At 43.2% G+C, this 14917-nt stretch overlaps 1 protein-coding gene across 4 annotated transcripts in view; it reads left to right on the top strand.

Moving 5' to 3' along the window:
- Positions 1-340: 340 nt before the first annotated feature.
- SLC29A2 (solute carrier family 29 member 2) overlaps positions 341-14917 on the top strand; it is a 64850-nt gene continuing 50273 nt past the window's right edge. Inside the window, exon 1 of one of the 4 annotated variants that reach the window (XM_069207950.1) lies at positions 341-461. The gene's annotated coding sequence lies outside the window, so the exon portion shown is untranslated. Of the gene's footprint in view, positions 462-8785; positions 8919-13383; positions 13489-14917 lie in introns of those variants that run through there. The other 3 variants (XM_069207954.1, XM_069207951.1, XM_069207953.1) reach the window with 3 other exon arrangements.

The following is a 14917-nucleotide window of genomic DNA, read 5'->3' as shown; positions in this document are numbered from 1 at the left end:
CTCACTCTACGAGATCCAGTGCATGTCACTCCAGTGACAGGTACGTGCTGTATTGTCAAGTTTGCCAGAACCTTTCTTGGGCTCAAGTCTCAAACACCTCTCTGCTACAGACCTGTCTTCCGAGTCCCCGACAGCGCCTAAATTCTCATGTAGTTTGTGCGTGTGCAAAATTCTTTGTCTCCAAGTAACCGAATTTACAGTTAAAAAAGGGGGGAAATAAGTTGAATGGAAAATACGTTTGGTTGGCAGCATTGTTCCGCCCGGTGGCATAATAGAGGGGTGTGAGCGCGATCACCCAATCCCTTTCCTCCGTAGCGTCACACGTCCTCCGCACTAAAGAAGCGCATTTTGGCGGGGTATTCAAAGTACTCTTTCAGCGCGGACAGCTTTATTTCTCTACAGCCGGTTGTAGGTTTAGGAGGGGAAGAAAGAGGCCACTGGTGCCGCGGTGCAAAGGACAGGTAAGGGTCAACATCCATCAAAGTATTTTAAACTTCTAAGTGTGATGTGTACTGATCGCGTTTCTGAAGTAGTACAACGATTTAGTTAAGGAAGTTGGGGCTGGTAGTCTTGCAGTGCTTGCATTTGTTTGAGACTTCTAGGCGCTAAAAACTGATGACTGGTCGGTGTGACATCTCACCTCCCTGCTTATTACAATGCAAAGTAAATGAAAGGGGCATCCACGGCGCGAAAAACATCTTATGCTCTCAGGCACATCGAATAAATTCCCCAAAAGAATATCCGCGTAGAAGAGAGGGTTACGCTTCTTATCGCGCGCGGTCCTAACCCCTGGGCACTCTGATGACACCTTTGGAAAACATCCATAGCATTAGCCATAGGGAACAACTGTTTGGATTACCATGCCATATTACAGTTTACAGTTACATGCCCCTTATCGGAACGTGTATCCTGCGCGAAAAAGCTTGCTCATATAGGACTTTTTTGAAGGAAGGGTGAAAGCTGGACAATCCCACAGGGCTCCACGCGAAAAAAGAACATAACATAGACTCAATAAGACACGAAGTTCAGCAAGCAGTCATCGATATCAATGTAACTCTTCTATTCCCACCCCCCACCCCGCGCACAAACACACCACAATCAACCCGAAGTTAAATATATTTCCAATTTCCGGTAAATCCAACGTAAGGAAAGCGCAAAAACAGGAATGTTGTAGTTTTCAATGCAAGCGCAAAAGATGCCCCCCTTTCCCTCTGATTCTTAGGTCGCGACATTAAAGTGCGGGGATCCTCCCCATGAGTCTTCTCCTGCTCTGACAGCTTCACGTCTGGACAAGGGGTACCAGAGCGCAAAGGTCTGCTACCCTCTTCAACACTTGATAGAATTAACATAAATTGGACCAGAAAGGCGGGTTTCAACGCGCGAGCGGGCGATCCACGTGCGCAAGCGCAGCCTTTCATCCACGCGCGCTTCAGGAAATGTGGCGGCCATTTCTGAATGGTGTGAACTACAATAATCACTCAACTCTTAATTTGAATCATATATTTCTATACCATGCAAGCTACAGTGGCTGCAGTAAAACTATCAGAAAACTCTTTTGGTATCGTTACAAACGCAGGCCGCGTTTAAAGTTAGTACTTGGCAACCAGGTCCTAGTCTCGAAGTCCACTCACCATCCTGTGATTCTGGGCAAAATCACTTGACCAAAAAAATGAACGTGTCCTTGTTTAAGGAGCTGCTCATGTAAAGTGCCCCAATACCTTCGGTTCGAGCTCGCACATGGACAATGCAAATAAAAAGACTATTGAATGACTGTGTTCAACGCACAGACTGTGTTAGCTGCTTGACTCCTTGTTTTACTCATTTTTTTTTCATAACAATATTGGCCGATTCTCATTAAAACACTGTGTTTAATGTTTTACGTTGTGTAAAAGTTTCAACGAGAAACTGCATTCATCACAGCTTTGAAAGTAAACACCAATGCTACAGTTTTCATTTTTATACAGCAAGATGTTTAAGACACAACTGGGTTTGCTCGGGAAACTGTTAACTTGATCCTGTTTCTGTAACATTCTCCCGCCCTACTGTTACTTTGTTGCATTTTCCCTTGTTCTACATATCGCTGTTTCACACCCTTAACAAGAATCTCGTTATGCCAGACTCACGCATGTATTCCATCCTAGGTGGTCACTAATAACATATTCTCCCCTGTCAACATCGTCACTCAAAAATGTGGTAGAAGTCAGGCATTTAGAGGTTGATTTTATTATGGTGAATTCAAAATGAATACCGTTTTGGAGGGTGATGTAGGTTTGAAAAGCGGAGGACCCATTAGAGCTTATCGAGGCATTTTGATTTTCAGGTGGGTGAATACATGCAAAAGGAGGGTGACAACAACCAAAGGCAGTTGAGTTCATAGGTGTACATCTCATCCCAACTTTCTCACCTACCTCATTCTCTGTTCTGTTACGCTTCAGCGGTGGCTTTAGTATGGCATAATTACCGTAGAAGACCCCAAAGAGATGACTTGCATTGTCACATTGGGAGAATTATCACAATGGCGGGTGAGCAGTAATATTCATCGCTAAGCAGTAGTTCCAGTCAATTCCACATTTAAAAAGTTGTGAAACCAAAATATGTGTTGTATACTTAGGATTTCCGGTTCTATGGTATTTAGTTTTTAATATTCCAATGTAGTTTTTATTTTATTTTTCCTTTTTTTGGTCTTTTAAAAAACAAATTAACGATTATTATATTATAACACATTTATTTAAAAGCTAGAAGGACACTTATTCAATGTCTGTAGGAGTTAGCGTGCTAAGTAAGCCATAGAGAAATTGTATATGGCTACTGAAACCATCAGTATAGTAGTAACAGCACATGGGCACATCTGCAGCTATTTGCGATTCATTGGGGACTAAGGTTAATTTCTTTTGCTCTCAATATTCGCAAGACTAACAGCATGGAGGAACAGCAAAAGGTAACGTGGCACTATTATTATTTTTTAAAATAAATATACACAGCAAACAGACTGTTTTCTTTTTGTATTTTTGACTGAAAACCAATAGAAAAAGCAAAATCAGAGCAACATTCATCCATAGTGAAAGAAAACATAACTGATATGTCAAATTGGCTTTTAATGGTATCTTAGTGTTTTGATGGCATTTACGCATCAATTGGCCATCTTGTTTACTACCATGTGGCCAAAACCCATCGAAAACAAATGTATCAGTGTCCACCCAACCATTCATGGAGCAGATATCATATCACCTCGGACCCGATAACTCTATCAGAGATTCTGATTCTAGAGAAAAGGGGAGGGGAGGATTCACTGTCTTAATTACCTGACTATCAGGGCAGACATGCTTATGAATTTACCAGAAGTAGCAAAGAATAGATGGGTGATCAGAACTTAGTCACCCACAATACACTTAGAAATACCATTAATTTAAAGATCGTCCAAGCATGGTAAAAAGAAAAGCCAGAGGTTACTTCAAGAGCAGATCAATAACAGAGCAAAAAGTTCGAGAAGGTTCAACATACTTACCAAAGTTATGAACAGGATCCCGGATTAGGTCTATATTCCAAAGTCAGTTTGGAGCAAGGAATTACTGCAAATGCAGATCTTCAGGTTTTCCAGGTGGAAGAGCTGGATTATGCAAGCACACCCTCAACTGTGCTTCCTAAGAAATGTAGTCTGAAGTTCCTATGCTGCACTAATGTGCCCTGGGGAGACTGCTGCTTTCTAAGGTCGGAGCAGCAGCCAGAAATGTTGCAAGTGACCATGTGGGAAAAAAACCTGCCAGCTGCCCTGTACCTGCCTTTCGGTTACTCACACCACAATGCTGTCCCATGTTTGATGATACGCTGATAGCCGTAATTATATGACACGTGCAGATATATATCGGAGAAAAACACAAGTTAAGTTACATAATATCTAACACATAATATCACATCACAAGTTATAGATTTTCCTAAAACACTCGCAGTTAGCAAGAAAGCAGATTGCAGTAAACTGTGAATGCTTTAAAAATGTGGTTATGTTGCATTCAGTCATTTTGGAGTTATGTGATCACAATCAACTCACCTGGGTTGTGTTTTAAATAGAAGGAGACAACGATATTGGGCATCACAGATATTGCAGTGACATGGACACTTCTAAACTTGTTGGAAGTTTGACTGTCTTCCTGTCTGTCACATATCTTATGCAATTACCAACCTTATTGGGAAATATCATGTGCCGTGAAAACAGGCAGCAATGCTCCCTACCCTATTTACTCACACCTGTAGAGTGAAAATAATAATTTGTTAATAGAGCGTTTGTTGTATAAATGATGATGGTCACTGTGTGGGGGCAGGCAACTGCATCGACAGAGGGTGGGGGCAAGCAGCAACACTGGCAGCGGAAGGCCAGCAGGCAAGCAACAACATGGAGGGGGACAAAAGTAGATGGTAAGAGAGAGCCACATGGAGGTGAGGGGGAGAAGCATATGAAAGAGAAAATCTGTAAACACATGCCATCCTATGTAGCACTTCAACAAAGAACACAAGGTGGCAGGGGATTTTTCTCCAAAAAACAAAGCTTTGTGTATGAAAACGAAGAAAAATGCTTGTACTTAAAGAGGCCCAAACCAAAAAATGCAATTTAAAAGACAGGATCATGAAGGCAGTTGATGTCATTGCACAAATTGTACAGTTGCTCTGAGTAAAAGAGCAATTATTGTTTTCCTTTTGCAGCAAAAGGGGGTAGTTTTTTGTCATGAGTAGAAAATATTGTCAAATAAAGAAAGAATCAGAATATGTTTGTTTTTAAATGAAGTGGAAGGAGCTTAATATGCAAGGTTTTTTTTATGTAAAAATAATTGTGCTTTTGATGACTGGCCTTTTGGGCCAAAGTTGGACACCCATGAGGTTAAAGAAAGTGACAGGATTACCATAATAGGATGTCGTTTTTTTAGAAAGCTTGTTGTTTTAAGGGTATAAAGCAGATGTTTCACACACAGATGCACCCACCAGGACGTGAAGGGAACCATAGCAATTTAAGTTTCTCCTTTTATGGCGTATTTGAGAGAAAGCGCAAAGACCATTGAGTAAGAGCAGGGAACCTACCTGGGCTGGCTTCAGAGGACGGGGTCATGTGCTCCAGGGCTGACAGAAAGGCATGCTTTGCAGAGAGAGAGAGGAAGGAAGGGGTGGAGGAAAAGTAGAGGGCGAGGAAGGAAACAAAACAGGAAGGGGTGAGGGCCAGGGAAGGGAGAGAAACACAAGGAAGAATGGAGAGACCAAATCCTGAAAAAGAATGAGCAAACATAAAGAGGAGAAACAGAGGGTGGGCTGGTTTGACTGTTGGAGGGGGCAAAGGGAGAGAAAGGGAAAACAATGTCAGGATTGGAAGAAGACCACTGGGAGAGAAAAGGAAAAGAACAAGCGAATTAAAACAGGAAAGGGTGACAAAGGGAAAAGAATGACTAGGGGATGAAAAATTGGGTCGAAGAGTCTGAGAAACTAGAGGGACAAGTGAGGTAGTGGAGGGGCGAAGAGAAGAGTCAATGATGGGGCGATACAGAGGGCAACAGAGGGTCAAGAGCGGTGAGGAAAAGGAGTCGGCGAGAGAGCAAATTCAGATAAAGCGGGGGGAATGTAGACAGGTGTGGGAAGAGAGAATGGAGTAATGTGGTGGAAGGAAATAAAGAAAATCCAGAAAGATAAAGTAAATTCAGAAGTAATGAGGGGGATGGAGAGCACTAGGGAAAGAAGGAAAGCGAGAGGACTGAAACAGCACAGTAATACTGATAAGGAGGGTCTGAGAGGGAGACCACAGAAAGTGAGGATAAAAAGGAGACTGAATAGAAGAAATAAAGAGGAAGACATCAGACGCGGAGACGTTATGGAAGTGTAGCCAAAAAAAGACAGAATGAAGCTACTGAGAGGTGGTTGGTGTTAGAAATTGAGTTCCTGGTTGGCTAGGGTAGGCACCTCAGCCAGGCAGCCACCACCAGTTTAGTCAGGGTAAGGGAGATAAACACCCAAGAAAACCCGTGCTCACCCCCTTGGTAGCTTGGCACAAGAAGTCAGATTTATCCCAGAGGCAATGCATAAAGCTTTTGCACAACACATACAATACATGTGACACAATACATCACAATAAAAACTCCACAAGTTGTATAAAAATGTACTGTATTGCATAAAACATCATTAGACTAAACTTGGCATGTATCAGTAATACTCTGCTACACCAGCAGTTGTCAGAATGTCACATGTTACTAGTACTCTGCGAAAGCAAGCAGTCGTCAGGTAAACAGATAGGTTACATATGTCCTGCAAAACAAGCAGTTGTCAGGTTGTCATTATCACCAAAAATGCACCTGTCCGAATAAACATGTTATCAGATGTGCCAAGACACTATCATGTATGCACCTAAAATGAAACATTCTCATCTGGCACATGTCATAACACACTACCCTCCGTCTGCATATATCATAGGTTCTGAGAACATCTATGTGGCCCCAAATGGCAAGCACAACATATAAGATGAACCAGGCCATAAACCCACGTGCAGAACCAGTGAGGATACAAATGCTACAGTGAAAGGCTTCATCAGTGCTTCTTTTACAAGAGGTATGTTAAGTGAAAACCCACCACATCAGCATAGGAGCTCCTGCGTCCTGCGGGATGAAAGAGGAAAGGCAGAGAGAGAAATTAAATCTATGAACACATAAATCAAAGGGGACAGGGATCCAGAGTAAGAAATGAGCAGTGACGTGCGCTGACAGGTGCTCTTCGTTTGTCCGTATAGTTGGTGAAACGTTTTTTGTTCACATACATCCAAGAGACACACAGATGTATCTGAATAATGAGAAAAGGGAGACGCGCCAGGGGCAATGCAGAGCATGGTTGGCGCTGCCAGCTAACCTCTGCATCAGGGCTGCTGTGTAGAAACCTCCATGTGTTTTCCAGGCACTGTCTGACAGCCTCAGCCAGCCCTCAGATGCTGCACCCGATAAAGGAATCCCTGCGACTGGGTTGGATATCCAGATTTACAATAGCACATGTCCTGCGTAATTTACGTGTAGAGTGCTGGAGTTTGGGCCTTGAATCGTGCAGTATAATTCCTGCTTTGTGAGCCTTGTGATCGGTAGATTAAGACGAGACGTTTATATTTTCAGCCACACCCTTTGATGTATGATTTTCAGGTCTGATTTCCTGTTGAAAATAAATGCTTAGCCTTTTCCCAAGCAACACAAAAAGTTTGAAGGGCTGTTGTTGGCACAGTAAAGTCATTTGTGCTGTAATGCTGATTTAGAGCACAAATGGAAATGTAACCCAGGAGTGAAAAATACTAGGATAAGCATAAAAAATAATTAAAAGCCAAAAGAAGAAAAGTACACATGCTCCCACTAAAACATATATTGAAAACTAAAGAAAAACGAGTCATAAGGAGAAAGGATCACAGCAGGGGATAAAAGGTAAACCCACACAAGAGGACGGGCCATCACAAGCTGTAACAGGAGGAATGGTGATGTAATGTGATGGCCAACAAAAATGTTCTCTTAGTGAAATCCCCTGGGTGGGAGCCTAGCACGCAAAGGGAGAGACATTTAGCAAAATGCACCAATAAAAAGGAAGCGTTTAAGAAAAGCACCTCAAAGAACAAATAGCAAGAGTGGGCGTGTTTAAAAGCCCCTATTGAACACAACACGTCTTGCCGACAGCACTGTGCGCTGCCAAGCTCAGCCTAAAAATATTACATGACATTGCCAGTGGTACGCCTAGAAACCTGTGGCTGGTGTAGTTTTCCAGATGTACTACTGCCAATGTTTGTAAATTGCAAAAAAGTAGTAAACCTATGCTTGTTCATAGATCTATAAACAAGTGCAGATTTACTACTTTTTTGTGAGTCAGGCTTCAAAATTCATGTGTAGCTCACACTTATGGGAGAAATAAGAAATATTTACTCATAAGAAATGTTTTGTGAACTGGCCCTCAGGTTGTCAACACGCAACATGCTGTGTGACACATTAGGAAGGACTAGAGCTCAAAAGCTCTCCACCCCACCATCCCTGTCTCCCAGGACCTTTCCTCCGCCAAAACTCAGACGCCTACTCCTTCTGCCTTTAAGATCAGTCACTGAAAATTTAAGATTGGCAGCTCGGCTCCTTAAAATGGGAGAAGCTAGTCACAACCTTCTCATTCACTGCTAAGTACCTCCCACACTACTTGACTCATGACGTGTTCTACGTCATCATTGAAAACGACTGCAACATTTGAGGTGTCATCATTGATGACAACACTGTACCTCCTAAATCTGTGTCCCTGCTCCTAATCCGTTTGTAATCAGGATGTTTACGGGGCCACTGTGCTTAGATAAAGCTTTATCTATATATTATGATATTCAAGAACAAGCAAATCCTGCAGGGGGAATAACAGGATCCCGAAATGAACCCCTTGCTCTTTCCTGATCATACCTATTTTTCCTGCACTGAATGCGAATACTAAGTTCACTCATTTTATTTTCACTCGTGCTTTCATAGACTCGGGCTGCCACGAGGCAAAGCAGATGTTCCACGTGGGAAAATAACAGTAAAAGGCACATTCATATTGTTTTACAATGTTCTTCAGTAGCGGTGCTTGATGTAAAGTGATCTTCTGGGGATGGAAAATGTTATGAAATCAAAGTAAGCTGGAGACGGAAACAAAAGAGGAAAAGTAAAACAGAAAATGTGTGTTTTTCCTCCCTGTACTAATGTACACGGGTTGGCGTGGGAGGGTGTAGTCACGGGAAAGTTAGCACGAGGGCGATGACGACAGGCATGTTTCCCGAGACAGCTTGCCCCCTCATCGTTGAGATGGACTGACTGGTTCAGCACGGCTTGAGCGCGCGTCAGTGCACCTTGTTGGCAGCTCACGAGGAACCCCTTGGGATCAGAGAATATGACTTTTAGAGCATGCTTCCTGGAAAGGTAAGCACGCGAGAAATAGCTCCCAGGTCAAAGGTCGGACACTTCCTGTGACATCTATACTTCTGTTTCAGCTCTTTAAGATTAAAGTTACATTTTGGTTAGATAGTTCTGTTGTCTGTCTATAACATTCCTGTTACATGGAAAATCAAACTGCTCTGTCCCTTCACTGGATAACCCTTTAGGACTATATATATATTGTGGAATAGATGGTCTGTTGGAGGTCCTGTGTAAATTGAGGGGCAGCTTTACTAACTTTTCAGGTGTTCGCTAAAGGTGACCCTGTGGATAACGCTAAAATGAATCCTTTGCCTTTATGATGTGGGTAAACTGAAGAATAGCTCTGCTGTCATAAGTCTGAGGTTGGAAGGGTTGCTTTTCAGAGGGAATGTTCCGCTTCCAGGGAATGAAAACTGTATAAGGCGTTAGAAAAGAAATGGGCTATCTCGTGCGACCTGTCTAACACGAGGGATAGCTCTGCTGTCTGAGGGCGGTATTTATGAAGTTTAGAAAATCAACGTGCGTTTAAGATGTGTGCCTCTAGATCATGGGAACTCTGAAATGTTTGTTTTAACCGAAATGTATGTCTCAAAATGGTGTAATTGTTCTACACAACAAACCCTGCAGCCTCCTGCCGCGCGTTTCTCTAATTGCTAAGGACATCAGTCATTTCCCGGGGTGTGAGACAGGCGGGGGGCATGCATCTCCAGAACGAACCGTGCAAACAGCCATGACATCCGTTCTCCCTGACTCGTTAGTGAATACATTGCATCTTTGTGAATAGGGCATCTCTGCAGTGCAGCCAGTGGCGTAGCTTCGGTGGGGTTGGAGGTGGGGATGTTATGGGGGGGGGGGGTTACACCCCCCAAACAAATGTATCTTTTGTTAAATGGCTGGTGACAGGTGCTTTTAGTCGGGTATTACACCCACAAACAAAAACGCACGCATACTCTCTCCCTCACTCTGTTTGGGAACCCTTCAAAAACGCTGGTTATTTCACAAAATGATGCTTTCCCTCTCTTAGTGCCCCTCCCAGTCTGCATTCCTCTCCCTTCACGGCGCCCCTAAGCCCGTTCATGCCTGTTGAGTAATGTCTTTCAACATTATGTGCCAGCGTGATTGTTGGGAAATCTGAACCCCGCCCCCCCTTCACGCTTACTGACCCAGCTACGTCCCGGGTGCAGCGTCAAATCCCACTGCTTCAGAGCTTCCCTTCCTTGCACCAGGGCTCATACACAGTGGCTCCCTCACTGGCCTACAGTACTCTTGCCTAACTGGCTGACGCTCTCTCTGACTCACTGAATCACACTGTAGCGCCACTCAGTGACTTGATGCAGCTTTCCTAGTTCTCTCTCAGTGAACCATTCCAAAGCTGCTGTGTGGCATCTGAACCACTCGAGTCTCCTGCGGTGCAAAACTACAGCGTGACACCCTGTGGTTCAATAATAGCACACCCACGTCTCTCCCACTAAATCCCTACAATATTTCTGAGGCTCACTCACAGATTCAAATGTAGCACTCTCTTTGGGCTCTAAGCAATCATTCTCAACCTCATGACATGGCTGCTACTTTCTTTGAGTCTCGCTCATTGCAGCACCATGTCTCGTGAGCCACACTTGTGCCCAAGGGGCATATTTATACTTGATTTGCGCAGTTTTGGCATCATTTATTTTGACACTAAAACGGTGCAAAGTTAACTCCATATTTATATTTTTACGCTAGACCCATCTAGCATCAAAATATATGGCTTAGCACCCTATTGTGGATGCGGATAACTACCTTGCACTAATTAGATGCAAGATAGGCGTTCCCATCCACAATATCATGCTAACCCCCTGAGAGAGCTTAGCTTATATAATCAAATATTAACATGAAATGTTTATGAACTAATGCATAATAATGCTACATAGAAAATGTATTTTTGCTAAACGCATGCTTAAAATGTGCCCACGGGGAGTGGCCGCCAATGTATACGGAGACTAATGAAATTGACTAATAATGATGAAATGTAATAATAAAATATGGTTTTTACACTAATATTAAAAGGTTATATGCTAAAGTTCTGCTAATAAATCCTTAAGGCCTTAGTTAGCATGAGTCAAGGCCTAGCTGCCTGGCTCTCATATTAAATGTGTTTTTCTAACGTGCAGTGTGCTGACTTGCTGAAGGACATGAACTCTTATTTTTTTCAAAGCTAGAAGATGAATGTAACCGTAGTAGATCCGTTCTCATGAAATTTGACTTGCTTATAGAAACATTTTAGCTGAATGCAACAGTATAGATTATTACCTGGTACAAGGTCGCCTGAACCGGTACAGACAATGGAGCTACTGACTGAAGATGTGCAAAGGACCACAAGAAGATGAAATTATACCGGACATTCTACCCACTGAAGACATCAATCATAAGGACCAATAAACTACGTGAGAACTGTTATGGTGTGACAAATTTGATGAGCTAATTGAATCCTTATTGGAGGGAGATAGTGGGGTACCGACTTTGACCAATTAAATATTAGGGGACTGTACAACGAAAAAGGGAATAAAAACCTATGACACGGGGAATCACATAGATTAGTTAGGGAAATGCTATTGATATGATCCAGAAACTTTGTCAGTCTGTTTGGTGACTTGCTAGATTGGTTCTTGATACCATTCTTGCCTTATATTGCCCGTTTATACTTTACTTCCTTATGAGGGAAGTACCCTTTACCCTTTTTGCCCGACTTGCTGAGTTCCTGATTGATGGCGAATCGACTGATGTCCTGAAGACGAAGACAAAATCTGTATGCTGACCCAACACAGCGGATAACTATATGACAATGAAATTGTGATTGTCTGTTTGCTTTTCCTTTCTAGGTACCAACTGCTTTCTTTTGTCAGAGACCATAGTTAGAGGTTTTCTAAATTGATGTTGCTAAAGTGTTTTGCATGAAGCCCAACATACCAATGCTAATTCGAGGTTAGTTAAGGGGTTCACTAAATGACGCAAATAGACAAATGACTGAATCTATGCTTTGTTGAATTGACGCGTTAATGATGCTCTGCTAAGGATAACCTATGTTGCCATTGTGTTATGTTCTAATAATTGTGATTCTTGCTTTGATGAAGTCATATTCGAGTTGCCAAATTATGACAATGCTGATGAGCTTTTTGCTATTGAAATTAATAAACTAGCTATTAGAATTGTAATCAATAGGGAATAAAAAAATCACAAAATCTTATTAAATGGGTGTGGTTATTAATGACTGAAAGGTCAGGTTTCTGAGTTTTATTAATGTCTTTGACTAAAGTGAATTGTCTTGTGATAGTAAATATTGATGACGTTATTGATATATTGATTGTCATGTTGATTAGTTATCTCGTCCTAAGGTGTCTTTAATCAGGGTCAAAAGATTAATCGGCCTAAAACGAGTCCCGGAGTGTATATATTAGTCATAAAGGGACGCGTTAACACCCCTAACACCTTACTTATACTCCAGCGCAAAAATGACACGCACAGAGAAGGCGGATTCAAATAGTGGTTCTAAGCCTGCTTAACACCATTATTTAACACCTGGGTCTGACCATGTGTTTCCCCCCCCCCCCCCCCCCCCCCCCCAATCCTGTAGATTCTAGCCTGTCCTTTGTGCCACCATGTGCCATTCCATTAATATGGCGCTCTGGAATGGCGCTAGCAGGCGCTAAGGATTTTGATGCAAGACTGCGCTAACGCAGTCTTGCGTCAACATCCATAAATGTCCCAAGAGAGAAAACAATATTTTGAACAATAACCTACATTTTTGAAGACTTTCAAATCAGAGGGAGAAAGTGTGAGTGCATTTTTATCTGTTTGCATGTAAACATTCTTAGAGAAAACGGACGGACATCTGAGAGCACCTGTACCCAACTATTTATCAGAAAATACATTTAATGAGGTCTGTGACACCCCATACCCCCCTCTGAAGCTACGCCCCTGCCAGTACTCACGGAACCGCTTTAGAGTCCCGCTCGCACGCGCACGCACAACACGCTTGTGTTTCACTGCTCATACTGCGGTCATTGCGGCACCCTGCGCCTCCCTCGCTGCAGGGCTTTTGGGTGTCGCTACTACTCCTCTTAGTCGCTCACTGCCAGGAGTCTGCCAAGTTGCTCAGAAGCGGCGTCTCAGAAGGTTTTGGCGTCTTGAGCTCCTATATTTCTTTTCCAAAAACCTTGGCGATGCCCTGTGCCAGCCTAGGAGTTGAAGGCCAACTTTGTTAGCAGGGGCCTTCTCCCGGGGTGCCTGCCCGCCCAACACTGGCCTCCTTGTACTCTGGCGCCCTGCGTCCCGAGCTTGTGTGGGATAATCCGGTGTACGTGAAGCCGGGGGGAGGGGCGGCAGGGGTACTTGGGGGTGAAAACGACCATACTTCAACACAGGTCACCTTGTCCACGAGTTCTGATGTCCAGTTACTGCGCATGCTCCCCATCATCTAGCGAAAGGTCATTTGTTTCCCATGGAAATCATTTGAAAATCCCGGAGAGCAGATCTGCCTTGCAGACCTTTGTTCCCCATGTACACTATTTTGGACTCGCCTACTGCTCCTCGTAAGGTAGGAAATTTCCGTGCTGGCGCTCCTGTAAAATCCTCAGTAGTCTTATTGTTTTTATGTAGCGCGTTGTTACGAATTAGGTGACCCTCGGCGCTATAACCGCCACTGGCTTCAAAAGGGTGGCGGACCCTAATGCAGCAGGGAACATCCTCCACCCCCATGAACCGTTTTGGTAATAAAAAAACAACTGGGCAGGATTTGGCTCTTCAGACCTCGGGGCCCTGATGTCACTTGAACTGCGTCAATCGTTACTTCACAAATGAGATATGCATGTGTGCATCAGAAGGTTGCTGATTGGTGGGCTGTCTGTAGGCAGCCATGTTGGGAAGTGCAGGCGGGGTCCAGGTGGGTCATTCGGGGAATCAGAGATATGACACAGCCACTGGGTGCAATTGAGGTACTGTAGAGAGGCTGAACCTTGGTGATGGTGAACACACAGTGACAAGGGCCGGCCAGAGGCTGGTGAGAACGCAACTGGAGAAATGAGAGTTCTATATATGTGTATATATATATATTTATTTACATATGTGTATATATGTGATTTGCATAATGTTGAGAGTTAATCTTTTTTAATCACTTTATCATCAGTCATAGGATGCTAAGTTTCTTCTGTCCTGATAATGACCCCACCCACAATTAATCTCCCGGGAACCTGAAACGTCGAGGTGTTTCTTTGTTGGGTGTGTTAATATCGTGTACAAAATAAAAATCTGAAGTAGCTGAGTCAGTGTCCTCAAAAAATCGATTGCATCATACTTAGTGTTGCTTCTCTGTTGCACTATTATTCTGTGGACTTTTTTCACATGTCACTATGCACTAACCACTGCGCACTCCTATGGTGCGCCTACTTATTTGAGCATTATTACTATTATTGTGATAATAGAGAACAAAAACTGTTTCATTTATCCATTAACAACAATGTCCTGCCTAACGAATCCGAGGGAACCATCGTCGCTTTTATATTTGTGTAGCCAGGATTTTAGGAATACCCGGTCGCCTCCTCCTTCATTTTAGTACCAATCATGGTGCAGCGGGCACTGGGCGCCGTGCAAGTCGACATCGGGGTACATGATTCATAAATGTGAATTCAGCAGTATTCACGCTTGTTCTTTCATTTCTTCGAGAAGCAGGCAGTAGAGTTGTTAATATGTAAGTGTCAAACAGAAAAGGGCGTTGCACTAGAGATTTGGTTATATACCTCGCGGTTTGACTCTACCTATAGCTCAAGGTTGAGAGATGTTGACCACAGTGAGATCTGCGAGTCAAGTTAAGTGAGATCTGTGAGTCACTCGCTCTCAGGGGCATGTTAGGGCCACTGTATCCATGACAGAGAGAATTGTGGGTTTATGCACATGATAGTATCAAAGACATGACCGACTTGAATTTGATGCCAGAGTTGGCATGCCAACATTTCCTGTATATTGTGGGA

The sequence above is a fragment of the Pleurodeles waltl genome, chromosome 9 (assembly GCF_031143425.1).
Source record: "Pleurodeles waltl isolate 20211129_DDA chromosome 9, aPleWal1.hap1.20221129, whole genome shotgun sequence".
NCBI classification, from domain to species: domain Eukaryota; kingdom Metazoa; phylum Chordata; class Amphibia; order Caudata; family Salamandridae; genus Pleurodeles; species Pleurodeles waltl.
The sequence above is the reverse complement of the archived record's forward strand: the minus strand, read 5'-3'. Positions and strand labels throughout refer to the sequence as shown.